Raw genomic sequence first — 14,860 nt, forward strand, 5'->3', positions numbered from 1 at the left:
CATGATCTTCCCATGACCATACATATTTAATGAGGCTTGTGTCATGTGATAAATCTAACAGCATTATTTCATATTTTAATAGATATTGCTATTTAGCAACACGACCTGGCTTTGTCTGTACTGAATGTGTGTGTTTTTTTTTTTTATTATTGTTTTATTTCCTTTTCTATCAAATCGGTTCCTTCCCTGTCATTCACGGGCCTGTGATGAGCTAATGAAAAAGCCATGACTGCAGGAAGAGAGAGAGTGAGTAAGAGAGAGGAGAGGTGTGTGTGTGTGTGTGTGTGTGTGTGTGTGAGGGAGAGGATGATATATGATGCAGTGTCATATACCCTCCTGTCTTGACATGTAGCCCCCCCCCAGCCGTTCTGCCATGATAGCTTTCGCATAGCTGAGACATTATCACACACATGCACACACACACACACACACCTGTTAAATCCGGCAGCCTGAGGTATTGTTGCTTATTAGCCTATCTCGCCCGTTACTTAGCCATATCAGTCACGCTTGTAATGACAAAGGCTTGTTAACTATCCGGGCTAAATGCTTTAGTGCCGCCGTTACACACCTGCACGAGGTTAACCAGCTTTTATTGTCTGGATCATAATTTTTCCAGTTATGTGCTGTGATTTTTTTTACTTTGGTCTGGTCTTTGGACCAAGCAGCACACATACTGAGTGTCTTTCTGACTTGCAGCAGGGGCACCAAAGCAACATGCATAAAGGGGCTTCATCTAATCAAAGGGAATATTTAATTACAATCTTCAATGCAACATATTTCAAAGCTTCTCTGTCTGTGTGTTGCCTCTGAGATGGCCTCTATTAATACATTTTCTTTTCAGCGGGGCTTTGCGGTCATCGCTAATAGCCTTATTTTGTATCATTTTATTAACAGGCCTTAATGTGTTTTTCGGTCCCGGTCTCTTTCTTTGGCGTCATGGGGCACATCAGCCCCGTCTACAGTCTGTGTGTATACAGAGTATAGCGCGCATGTCATTCTCCAGACACGTAGAGTGATCTGCCTCATTTGTCTTCCTCAGTGCAAATCATGTCTTTGTCTTTCCGTTGGCGCACAGACATGGCAGCTAGTTACTTTTTCTGGAGACTCTTAACTGATTGTTATTTATGTTTTCATTTTACGCTACTTTATACGTCTACTCGACTGCATTTTCACTGGAAATATTCTACTTTTTACTCTATAGATTCAAAGACATTTTAGTCATAAATTGAGTTCTTGTAATCGTATTTCCTGATAAAAACTGGTGGTAAAATGTGCCAGTATTGGAGCAGTGTAGGAAAGTTTCAGCTTTTCTCTTCGATATCCATTTGTCATGACTATTTTTGTAATTGGCTTTTTTATAATTGTAGACGGTGCCTTATATTCTCGACAGATTCTCTTCCCTTCAACAAACCTGAAAGTTTCTTATGACCTAACTCTTGATACAAATGTCTATAAAATTCAGATCTCACAGATTTAACAGCCAAAGACTTTCTAAAGGAGTTAAAATCAACTCCACTTGGACCAAATGCAGCACAAATGCTGCTTACCCAATGGCACAAGTGGCAGAGCAGTTTCTTTTACTTGTGCGTTTGCTGATAGGACTCCCCCTCAGCAAGTATTCGAGGTACTTGTAGTCTCCTTTCGAAGTCCATTAATCAACCAATCAATCGATACAAAGTTAACCGGCAACCATTTTGATAAACTGATGAGTTACTATCACTAAGGGGGTTAATGTTTTCACCCGCGTCCGTTCGTTTGTTTTTTAGTTGGGATTTCAGCAGGATTACACAAAAACTACTCAACGGATTTTCACAAAACTGAAAAAAAAGGGACGGATCCAGGAATGATTTTCTAATTTTCTTTTAACATTAAGCAATTATGGCTGATTAAAAGATTAGAGTTCCACAGGGCTATTGAGTTTGATGTTGGACTAAGCTTGATTAAACGAAAGGAGACTGTTTGGCCTTGGCGGTGGTATGTGTCCACTAACTGCCATTCTAGTTGTTAAAGAGAGTCTCCAACCTCCCCAATGTAAGAATGTGCTGCCTTCTGACATTTTTGGGGGTGAGATAGTAAACTGAATATATATTTGGATTTTGGACTGAAAGGATGGAACGTGTGATTTTAAAGATGTCATGCTGGGTGGATTTATCGATATTGAAAGCGATTTTTAGTCTAACTTTATATATCCTCACCAGTGTCCTCTTCATTCCAGTCCATATTTCAGTGAGCATCTTTACTGTTGAGTGTTGAGATGCTTCAGATCCGAGACACGATAAATGCAATATATAATATTCTGTCGTCAGGGAGCAAACTTGCATGCAGCTCGAGGACGAAGGCGGGCTCAGTCTCTCTCTCCTCCCTCTCTCTCTGCTGCTCCACTGTAACGCTCGCTCTGACAGGACACTGCTGTTCCTGCTGCTGATGCTGATGCTGCCGGTTGCCTAGTGACTGTATCCATGGAACCGGCTCCCATCGTCATGGTGATGGGCCAAGGGAGAGAGACCCAGTGAGGGAAGGGGCACAGAGATACCAGTACATCTGCAGTGTGTGTTATGATGATGGGGATGAATTGTGATATTATCGAGGATGACGACGGCGGCAGCAGTAGCTGCGATGGTGATATATTGGTGTTGTCGGTTTTTGGTGATGTCACAGATGATGCGGGAGGAAGTGGTGAAGAGTCCAGCTGAATTCGGCTTTTATCAGAGCATATCTTTATAAAGCCACTTCACAGAGCTGCTTCTGTTAAGATATGACTCTTTCCAGAAGAGCTCTAGAGCTTCAAAGAGGGTGACGGCTCAACAGGGAAGCAGTGCGTTTTGGATATTTTCACGAAATGCAGATTTCTTTTAGGCACATACTGAGTTTAAGGATGGACAGTGCAGAAGTATATGCTGCATAATAGTAAGTTGATTAACACATACATTCATTCATTTGCTGCTACTCTGATGAAAAGATTGGTTTAAAAGATTAAAAAATGTTACTTAAATCCACCCTATCCCCTAACCCAACAGAATATGAAGAAGACATTATGTCAATTGTCTACTGAAATGAGCATGCTTAAGGGACACCTCAGCCTGTCTTTCTCATAAAACCACTCTGAGTCTGGACTGCTGACTGCACGGCTAACTGAGCTAGCTTGCTAACAGCAACTACGAGAAGCAGCATATTCCTTCCCCCTCTTTCTTTGGAGTGTGAATTCAAAAGAAGGCCATCTGTATTTTGTTTCTTCAGCAAAGGTATCCAAAATGACGTCGTTCAGGCTGTTCCAACTTAAATTTCTGTCTCCTTCTGTCATGAACTGAGTATCATTGGGTTTTAGATCGGTGGCTGGACAGAACAAGATATCTTAAGGCATCATCTTGAGAGCTCCGTGACATTTCGATTCATTTTTCAATATTTGTGGTCTTTTAAGAACATTTACTTGAGTAATCAGGAAAATAATGGGCGAAGTATTTGATAATGAAAACAGCTGTAGTTGCAATCCCCCTTCAGCAGCTTTATGAGAAGACATAAATCCTTTGTAGCTTGCATTTAAGCTGACCAAAGTTGCAAACGTTTCACAGCCACCCTTCAAGCCCGCGGGGAGTGAATTAATGTTATATTTTGGATTTCGGAGTATGACTTGAAGCATTACCCTGTTTGAAAAAAGAAACTACACACCTTTAATGCAATTTTGCAGCATATTGCTAAAACCAACAAATCCGTGTAAGGGAACCTTTTGTGGATTCAAGAGAAGCAGAGAGGAGACGAGGGAGGGAGGAGGAACAGACAGAAACGTTATCCTCTTCGTCACGGCACGTACTGTACTGTAGGTTCACACAGGCTGCTCGAAACTGTTCCAAACTGGTCTCTCAGAGGATAAATTTATCACATTCGCTTTGTTCATTTAACTGGTTTAATGCGATTTTTTTTTTCCCTCATTGCGAGTACGGATTCATACGGGAGCATCGCTCTGTCCCCCCTCCAGTCTCAGTGACAGTGTTGCCATGGTTGCATCATGCACATTGTTCTCTCCAGGGTGACATAATTATTTGGCTCGAGCGAGAGATTCTGAATCCAGTTTCAGTTTTAGCAGGAAAATGCATCTTTAAGAATGAAATATTGAACTTAATTCAATGCCAACCGTGCCACTTTCTCTCGAGCGTCGTCCTGTAGCACACCATGTGCTCCTTTAGGTAAATTATTCAGCTTTTTTCTGTCACGAAGCAGTCGTAGTTCTTCTTTGTGTGCTTTTGTCGGAAAAAGAGCAACCAGCTCATAAGTGGGTGACATGGGAAAGAATGAACATCGAAATAATTGACAGACTTGGCTTGTTTTTTAAGGACTTCTCTCATCAGTGCTAAAAAATCTGTTGATTTATTTACACAGTTTGAGAGGTTTCTGTGAATGCTTGCTAATAACCATCTTCAAGAAAAATACATTTATGATAAATTGAACTTTAGTTGATAGTTTTTTGATTGTTAACACACAGTTAAATGATTTACAAACCATTTACTTAGCAAATGCAAAGGTCAGTTTCATCTTAACGATAAACAACCGCTTTCATTTAGCATTTCTTTGCTAGTTAACAGTCAAATTGCTCGTATTCTTTTTTAAATTATCACTGGCCGAATAAAAGAAGACATCGGAGGATGCTGCACTTAGCTTTGAAAAAATGAAATAATCTATCTTTAACTTTTTCCATCATTATATTGTGTGAATGATTGATCAGATCATAAATGTATGCGGTAATGATGATAATCAATGATCACAGCCCTTTTTCTGTCTAATTTACCCAAAAAGCGAGCGAGCGTCTTATATGAATTGGTTTCATCGTCTAACACTGAGCTCATTTTAACCAGGTAAAGAAAAAAAAAAAAAAAAGATGTTATTCCTGCAGCCCTATAGTGGAGTCTTTTAAGAAGAGGTAGCCATCTCCTGCAGTCTCTTCTCATATTATTATTACATGCGTGCATTGTTTCGAGTGTTTCTTGAATTATGCCCTCAGGTGCAAAATGCCCATTGCAGCAGTGTCATGTGATTCCTCAAGCCTCACTTTGAGATCCACAGCTGTGGCTCGGCAGGCATCTCCTTTTGTGATTCAGTGACAGAACAAGTCATAGAGCTCCAGGTATTTCTCTGTCTCGACAAAAAGTCTCCGCTCATCCATTGTGACAGCTACAGGAACACTAAAAGACATGACCTGTCGCCGGCAAAGGAGGAATCCAGGCCATGATTTTGTAGCTATTATGTGCCCGGTCCATTCTGAGATGATGCAGCTTTTCATGGGTGTGTAAAGTAGGACAGTGGGGAGGCAGCGTGGTCACACACAGTATGTAGGTGCCTCACTGCTGCTTCACATAGGAAATAAAAGGAGCGGCTGTTAATTCACAAAACACGGTGGCATTATATTCATGTGTTGATAATGGACAAACAAACAGTTTGGCAAAAACCATAGGTCACCGTGCAGTTGTTAAAACAACCTGGCAGGTCTGTAGCAAGGTGCTTCACACTGTATGTTAGACCCTGCGTGTATGTGTGAGTGTGTGTGTGTGTGTGTGTGTGTGTGTGTGTGTGTGTGTGCGTAGCTGAGTCTTTCACACTTGTTCGATGTGTCATACGGTGTGACCCAGTGTTTCTGCTGAATCTGCTGAGTTTGTGTGTGTGTGTGTGTGTGTGTGTGTGTGTGTGTGTGTGTTTCTCCCTCCATGTTGTCTCCATGTTTCCTGCTTGCTCAGTTTCATTCTGGAGGGAACTGACCTCGGACAAGTCACGTGAATCTAAGTGGGGCAATTTTATACAGTGGTCAGTATGTACTGTATACAGTGTGTATACTCTGTGTGATAACAGTGCAGCTTCTAATAGCAACCCAATCACCAGAATACATTTTGGCAATCTACATTTCTGCCATAAAACTGATATGTTGAGGCTTTACACTTCCTTATGTTGCAACTTTGTTTCTAATTGTATATTATGACAAGGCTGTGCTTATGGTCTGGTTAGGTTTAAGCACAAAAACAACTTGGTAAGGGTTAGGAAAAGATGGTATTTTGGCTTAAGATACCCACGCCACGAACATGGTTAGAGATGTCCTGACTTGTCACACAAATGTCGAAGCCCAGACTCAAACCGTTGTCACTGTCCTGTTGCCTGTAACTCCATCACCACTCCTTCCCCCTCTAGACAGGAAAGTTAGGTAATAAACATGTAGGGGAGACTGGGGTAAATTGAGCCAAAGGGTAAGTTGAGCCACCCCTTGTTGCTGGGAAACTGTAAAAAAACATTCAAACACAGCTCAACTTACCCCGTTCCTATGCTCAACTTAACCCATACACGGGGTAAGTTGTGCCACAAGACCACTTTTTTTGGACATGCTATATTATCGAAACAGTTATGTTTACACTCATTCTGTTCGTTTGAAGGGATGCACAACATCCTGAAATATATGCAGATATATTAGTTAGTGACAAAACTATGATTGCCTTGATGTAGTGATCCTACATATGAAAAATGGTTAATCTTTCCACGGTCTCCCCTATTGTGAACATGATTTGACGCGTTTCGTTGAAATATCAACATGGTAGGTTCCCTGTGACGTTAGCAAATGTGCACGGATAAGTAGTTTGCAAAAAAAAAACATTACCTGCCAACATTGTATGCACAAATGGGTCTATTTTGCTGCGACCCAGTTTGTGTGTCAAGCGTCCACGCAAGGAGAAACGTCTTCTGTTCTTTTGTCTGTAATTGTTTGACGTTTTCACGTGCACTTCTTGAAAGATACTCTCTTATGTGCACGCCAGCACACTGGTTTACAATGCAATTTGACAGGAAGTAGAGTCAAAGAAAGCACAACTTTTTGGGAAAACATTTGGCAGGACATCTCTGCATCTTGAGCCTCATCACCAAGAGATCTGTAGTAAATTGGTGCGCAGAATATTTGAATGGCCTTTATTGCCACATCAGCAGTGAGCCCAAACCTTTCTGTGGCTGCCTCTGGGAAATACTGTGTCCCTTTCATTCATACATCATTGGCAGGGTACCTCGCTAACCTTAGACTCAACCCTCAACAGTGGTTGACTCATTCCAGCAGAATCACAAGCTCAGTATCTTTCAGCACAATTAAGTCACTGAAAATACTCATTTCAAAGCTAGCTAGAAAATTGGCTGAAAGGAAGCATTTCCTAACAAAATGAGTAATCCCTTTCTAAAACCCCGTCACACAGAGAAAATATCAAATCGCAGGCTGTCGTTGTTGCAGGTTGTTTTGTGCTGCAGAGAAAAATAGCTGACCGTAATGCTTGAACAGTCCGTCCCTTGTAGAATACAAATGTCCGTCGTCAGATTATTTTTATTTTATTTTGCCCACACATTTAAACCAGATAGTGTATGAGAGCAGCTGGTAGGCTGGTCATCACAGTCCCAGTGGAAAGCTTTAACGACGAAATTGGAAAAAATAGCGACGCATCTCTCACGTATCAGTTTTCTCCGGGGTTCGTGGTAAGAATGTTCGGATCAGGATTCGGCTGCAAATAAAGATCATTTTCTAAATCAGGGTTCAGACTTCAGATGCTGAAATGCCAGGACTACTTCTGATACTAGTGTTAAAGTACTGTCTTTCCTAAAACATGTGCCAAGTCCAAACTGGTCCAGTAATTCCTGGAGAGGGGATAGAATGTGTTACAGTCTCCCAGGAGGAGGAGGAGGAGGAGGCAGGTCGGTCTACATCCTGTACCGGTCGGTCCACGTGTTGCCGTGGGCGAATCGGTCTCCTCTTAATGAGACAAAGACCTGGGCCGGTCCGGTCTGAGCTCTCCATCTGACGACCGCGAGTACGTCAGGGGATGTTTGAATGTGAGAGAGAGAGCAACCCCGAGGCCTCTGTTAGATCCTTTTAAGATCCTCTCATCCGTTTCAGACTCACAGCATTTAACATGGAGGTAATTTGAACCTATTGAGTCTATTAATAATAGCCATCTCATTGTAGCGAAAAAATAACCCGAGCCTTCATTAATGAAAGAGCGCCGATGCGATGGAATAAAAGCGGCAACATGTGACGGAAACGAACATGTGATTAGAGCTGGTAACATCCCCGAGAGGAACTTTATAAAAGCCGAGTGCAACCGACAGAGAAGAATGAGCCTGAAGTTGGGAGCGGGAGAATAATCTCTCTAAATCGGCAGCATCTGTCTCCTGTCTTGTTTTGTCCGTCTCCGCTCGGCTGTCATTGGATATCAGACAGGAAGAGACTGGGAGACGGCTTGTCTCAGTTTGTACCGGAGTGTGCTGCTCTTTGGGGTTTCATAAGCTCAGTCAGACGTTCCTCTTTAAACACCCTCCATGTTTTTAGGGCCTTTACTGTTGTATTTTTTGTTACTGCCAGCTAATCCCAACCCCTTTGTTCCTACTGAAGACATTAATGATGTTAAATGGCTCTCAAATATGTTGTTTCATTTTTCAAAAAGGCTACCCACCTTATCCCAAGCTCCCTTTATGCCTCATCCGCGTTGCTCCCTGAGTGAACCAGAATTTTCCATGTTAGGAGGACGCTAATCATCTTTCACAACGCGTTTCCAGCTGCAGATGTGATGCTCCGGAGAGTATTTCCGGCTCAAAGTGAAACAAACTACTGTGTGTGTGTGTTCGTTATGAAGATGGAGAATGTCACCCAGTGCAACAGTTTGGCTCATTGCTGTTTTTATACAGCCCCATCTCACACCGAATTAGTGAAATATGAAAGCTTCATCATCGTGCCTTGAGGCGCCCCTGTAGAGCAGTGGTATAAAGAGCGAGAAGAGATCACGTGTGGAAGAGATTGTGAGGTGGTGGACAATCAAAAACACGACTGCCACACAGGACGCCGGAGTTCCATGTGTGACCAAAAGCCAGATTGATATGTTATCGAACTTCAACCCCAAACCACTTTTCCTGAACCAAACCTAACCAAGCTGCCAGTGTTTCATAACGTACACAGACCAAAGCTGATACGTAAAATGTCTGTCAGCAAGCTTTATTTTGAAAGTGTAACTGGATGACGCTTGAGGTTAAGTAGAGCGTCATAATTTGAAGCTTCCAGCCTCAGACCAAAGCTGTGGCATTTGATGAGTTGGGAGTGAGAACATGTTAGTGTTGGATAGTTTTCAGACAACCACGGAGGTCTGATTGCACAAAGAGAATGGCTGTATCAGGATTTGGCTACACAGACAATACTTAGCTAGAGTGATTCTTTGTTGGTTTCAGTATTTTAATGGGACTTGTTGACAATAGTGGCTGTAAATGATGTTTGTTTCTTTCGTATTCTTGAAGAAATCTCTCCAGTTGCACTCATGACAGATTCTGGCCAGTCTGCAGTAGTCCACCACTGTTCACTGCATACATGACTGCTCTCGGAGCAGAACTTGGTTGACTTTTAGCTGCTCCCACTAGGACCAGGGGAGGAAATGGAGACTTGGCATGATGCCACTTCCTTTTAGGCTCAGAGGAAGGAAATGATATCCCGTCCTCTCCTCAGAATTAGCCAGTGACGAACGCTTTCACAGGAAGGAAAGTCACGAGGAGGATACATCTCTTCATTCTGTGGTCACTCATGTAAAGATCCTCCCCTTTCGTTTAGAACCACTAACTTTGTTGCCCCAAAGATGAAGAAATACCTCAACCAAACCAAGCACGACACACACGGGGTATGACTAATGACAGTAATAGTGGCTGAATGGCCTGAATGTAGCAGAGCCGTTATTAAAGTTATTAGTCTCACCTGCGTCTTCTGTTTTGCTGTGATGAGTCTAATATTCTGCTTTTTTTTCAGTTTTTAAAATGTTTTTTTTTTTTTTTTTTGTAGAGAAAAGGAAATAATGCTCCGTGATGAAATGTGAGGCTTGTAATGATATTTTTCATGCCGCTCGCTGCTTCATCTATGAGAATACCAGCAAATGTCCCACAGAGCATTGCACAACCATGCAAGCATATCAAACATTCATTACGACAAGATTACAGGAAACATATTATGTGAAACTGCTGTGGGACATGACAAAGACAAGACTGCATTTCTCTCACAGAAGCAGCATTTGAATGATGATCCAGCGAATGTTTTTTTTTTTTTTTTCTTTTGGTCCATTCATGACTTCATCTTGGGGATGAGACGAACTGATTTTGTTTGACAGTGTTTTTTCTTTACGTTTGAGAGAAGTCTCCAGGCTCACTGCAGGCACCGATGTGTGGAGAACGTTAATAGACCGCTCCACGGCATGTGACCGAGGGGAGACCTCGGACCAGTGTGTGTGTGTGTGTGTGTGTGTGTTTGTGTGTGTGTGTGTAGCCTACTGTGTCACTGTAGAGCGTAAGTGTCCATCCATGCGTGTATCTGAGTGTGTGGACCTGCATGTGACTTTTTGAATTGTGTGTATGTGTGTGTGTGTGTGTGTGAGAGAGAGAGAGAGAGAGAGAGAGAGAGAGAGAGAGAGAGAGAGAGAGAGAGAGAGAGAGATAGAGTATTGCTGACTATAAATGTTCTAGTCACAATACTGACAGTACCCCCTCTGAAAATCTTTTCCTTCGATCACTTTATTCATGTGCGTGTGCACGTGTGTGTGAGTGTGTTTGTGCACACGCACGTGTGTGTGTGTGTGTGTGTAAAGCTTGGGTGCTTAATGCATCATTGACTTCTTCTTCTTTCTCTCCTCTCTTTCTTGCCTCTTCTTGTTGACGGTCTCTCTGTGTAGTGTGCAGTATAGCGGTATATGTAGGCCAGCTCCCACAGGTCCTATGGGCTCTATAGGTGTCCATCGAGCTGCCTGTATGGCAGCTGTAGCATGGCAGCCCGTTCTGCTGCCTTCAACATGGAGCCTGTTGAGTTAATTTGCAATTCAATAAGGCCTGTTGACATGTACACCTAGCATACAGAAGATGCTGACACTTTTCATTGGGTTGATCTTGTTTGTCGTTGGGAGGGAATCATTAACAGTGATGAACAACCTCTTTGGTTTGTGTCCTAAAAAACAGATAAAGCAGTCACCTCTTGTATTTTTTAAAGATTTTTTGTAGATTTTTCTGCAATAAAAGTGGAAAAGTGACATTTAGAGAATCAGAACAATGTTTTGTCCCATCCCAAAATGTGAACATTTTAATTTGATTTTCTGTTGCTGTTGTAAGCAGAGATACTTGATGCCAACCATTTGTACAGTGATATTCGATGGTATTATCTTAAAAAGTTTAATGATGAGTTGTTAGATTTTATACAAAATACTTCTTCCACAAAATCATTATATTAACAAAACTTTAATATGAACATCATGACTCTTCTGATTTCACTGTGCATGAAGCTGCACCATAGGCTCAAAACAGTCGTTGTCCTTTGAATCTTTCCAGAAACTCACTGAAAAAAAACTGTTGTTCAATGATTCTTTACAAATCACACAAAGATGAGATGCCATGAAGACCACAGGTTTCATAACACTGAATCGACAGAGTTACAAGGATTCGTTTTGGAAAAATAATTACAGAGTAAATGTCAAATTAGTAACTTTGTCTCTCATGTCACGAAGAAACAAACAGCGAATCATCAGTGAAAGAACATTAAGTTCCCATTGGAAGTAAACAATAATTAATCTACCAAACATTGTGTTGCAAATAAGCATCCATAATCCAAGGTTAAAATGTGTTAAGTTTCCAAATTCCTAGAGCTAGCCAGAGCATAAGCAGTGTTAAAAACAGTGATGAAATTCATATTTGAACCTAAAGAAAAAATGATGTTGTCACATAAAGACATTTCATGTGACAATAGAGCCTGTCCATGCTTCGTAGAAATACATCTATTTTGGCTATTTGTTGTTTTCATGATTTTTTCAACTATTGATTGATTATTTTGTCTCTAAAATTTCACTTCACCACCAAATCATCCTATTTTACCAGAGCACAAAGGGACATCTTTAAATGTCTTGTTTTTGTTCAACCAAGAATCAAAAAACTAAATATACACCTACAACACTGACTAACACACAGTATATCAAAATAATAGCAGGACTTGGAAATCTGGAACAGGGGCATGTTTGGATTTTTTTACCTGAAAACATATGAATTAATTATTTTTAATTCTTTAAAAAGTGACAGTTTCTTTTGACTGTACACAGCAGTTAGCCCAACAGTAATTAACAGTTGAATTAGCAACACATCACAGTAACCTTGGCGACCACTAAACTGATCGAAATCTACTGAAAATGTCCCGACAAGGAAAATGGAAAGTGGACAAGCAATATCATCAATATTTGCTTTGGCTGTGTCCAAAATGTACCATATAGTACACTTTTCAATGTACTGCTGCCCATTTTATTAGATGACAAAATTACAGTCGCACAACTCAACGCACAACTACGAGGAGTAAATCAAATTCATGTTCACCATAGCGTGTCCATTATACATGGAGTCTAGAATACATGTATAAGGGAGTCACAGCTCTGACAAAATGGCCGATGTAACCATGTCAGTTAACCTGTTATAACACTCTGTCAGTTGTAGTTGCTACAGCAACCGATTACCCACTGATGGTGACAGATTAACATCAATTAGCAGCTGGTAGTTGATGTTTTTTGGCTTGAAGCTGTAACAGTCAGCATATGAGTCAAATACAACAAATGAAACAGTGGTAGAACAAAAATAATAACCTGGAATTTAATTGTGAAGTATGACGTGTGAAGAAGAAGAAGGCTGACAGCTGTATTTTTTGGGATATAATGTCCCTTCATGTAGCCCACTGTAGATTCAGATAGAAAGAAGTAATGAGGCAAATTCTTAAAAATGTATATTTGACCTTACCACGTCCCCGACTTGTTCCCGGCTTGTGTCTTTTACATCCCTGCAGATGTATTAGTAATGCATAGTCCATTGCGATCGCGTTGCACCAGGCCCATCTGCGGACTCACTCCTCACCTGTGAAGTGTCACGACTGCACCTCGTATAGCTGCGACTCTGTCGATCTGACAAAATCTGTCCGCAGACGAACATTACAGTATGAACACCTGGCAAAGTTCTCAAAACCACTGCTGTGTCTCCCAAACCACATTTTGTCACGAGGACACAGAAAACACACGCACAAGGTGAAAACATGTGGCAAGTTTCATGCATTAAACTGCATCAGAGTGTGTATATGTGTATTTAAATACTGGGCATCAGGTATATTTATACGTATAGGTACTTTCGCCTCTGTAAAGTTATAGGTTGTACTATTTATAGACCCGCGCACAAGTGGCGTAATTACATGTTTTGGCCAATGTGTACATAAATACTGCTCTCCCAAGACTTTGTGCTCGTATGACATAGCCCTCCAAAGTTTATGATTCGTTGCACTTCGTGTCTGCGCCCCTTAGCTAACAGAAGCCAACATCATGGCACATACTAATGCAATAGAAGGGATTTTTTGACAAGCTTCACCTTGGGTGTATTCACTTGATTAGGGTTACCCAGAGGTAAGAATATACATTTTCACCTCTGCTGTGCTAAATGTATCAAGTGGTGCCTTAAACTAAGCATGCGTCTTCAGATAGACCAGGAAGTTCAGTGAGTTAAGAGTAATCAATCTCTTCAGATGCTAAAACACAAAACAGGGTTGTAGTATTGTAGTGACACTATGAAAGAGAAGTGTACATCTCTGTCAGGTTTTCAAGATGAAAAATCATCTTATCTTTTATCATGTAATCTATATTGTATCTTCTTGTGTTCTAACAAGATCAAACTGTGATTACAGCTATGCAGCGATGCCCCCTCAATGTTAGAGCTCACTGGTATATTATGGATGGATCCCCCTGTGAGTTTGTTGGTGCAGAAGTCGGAGCCACAGGCACGGAGGTTTGTTTTAAAACATCAGAGAGAGAAAGACAGAGAAGCAGACAGAGGTAGGGGTGGGTGGGGGGAGTGACAGATAGCAAGTACAGACTGTGTGTAGTTCCACATTGCATTTGTGGGAATGACGTCCGGCTCATTCCTGCGTCTGAGAAAATTTGCAAACGCGAGTGCAAAGATTCAGAGTTAAAGTTGAATAGCTTAAATGTGACTCAACAAACAAAATGTACATGATATGTGCCCCTTTAGAATGCTGTGAATCGTGATGGTGAAGCTCGACGGTGCCCAGGTTTGTGGGAGTGGAGTGTCTCACCCATGACTGACTGGCCTGAAGTTGCCTTGTGATGCCCACGTCGCCGTGCCGATGGCATCGTGTTAGAAACATTTTCCAGAGCGCCTTTGTGTCGTGACTAGTGGGCTTTACACCAGTGCGCTCTCACAGAGCTGCCTCCTTGCTCCGCCTGCCTCTGCTTCTTTCTCTCTCTGTGTCCAGACAGGGGAGGTGTCTGTGGCTACTCTCCGCTGCACCAAGCTGCGTCTGCCTATGATGATGATAAGTAGTGGTGGCTGTCAAAAGATTACTCTGACGGTTACGATGGAGATGGATGTTGGGTCCTCTCAAACGCCTCAGGGATGAAATGGATTTTTGTATATATGTATAACTATTGCTTAGCAAGTAACAAACTGAACTAAGTGCTGCCTGCGACGGAGCGTGTCTTGCCATGCTGTTACTACAACCACTTTTTTTCTGTCTGGCCATCGCGAGGATGACGCTCTAAAATCCGAGAGGATGCTGTAAACTCATTATTGATTGGGGACACACCTTTATTTATTTCCCCCAGACGGTACATTGTGAACAAGTCTATGTCAGAATTGGCAGGAGAGCTATTTATCTGTTAGCTGTTAGCTGCCAGTTGGCAGTGAAGTCCTGCAATGTGTTTGGCTAATGGAGCTAGCAGCTAATGGAACCAATGGAGCTTCCACAGCTAACAGCTAAAGTTGCAGCAGGACTGAGGGTTTCTGCTCAGAGGAACATGAAACTTTAAAA

At 41.7% G+C, this 14,860-nt stretch overlaps 1 protein-coding gene across 12 annotated transcripts in view; it reads left to right on the forward strand.

Moving 5' to 3' along the window:
• Nucleotides 1-14,860, forward strand: part of lrrc7 (leucine rich repeat containing 7) — a 79,382-nt gene that overhangs the window by 876 nt on the left and 63,646 nt on the right. The window lies entirely within an intron of this gene.

Source organism: Sparus aurata, chromosome 11 (assembly GCF_900880675.1).
Source record: "Sparus aurata chromosome 11, fSpaAur1.1, whole genome shotgun sequence".
NCBI lineage: Eukaryota > Metazoa > Chordata > Actinopteri > Spariformes > Sparidae > Sparus > Sparus aurata.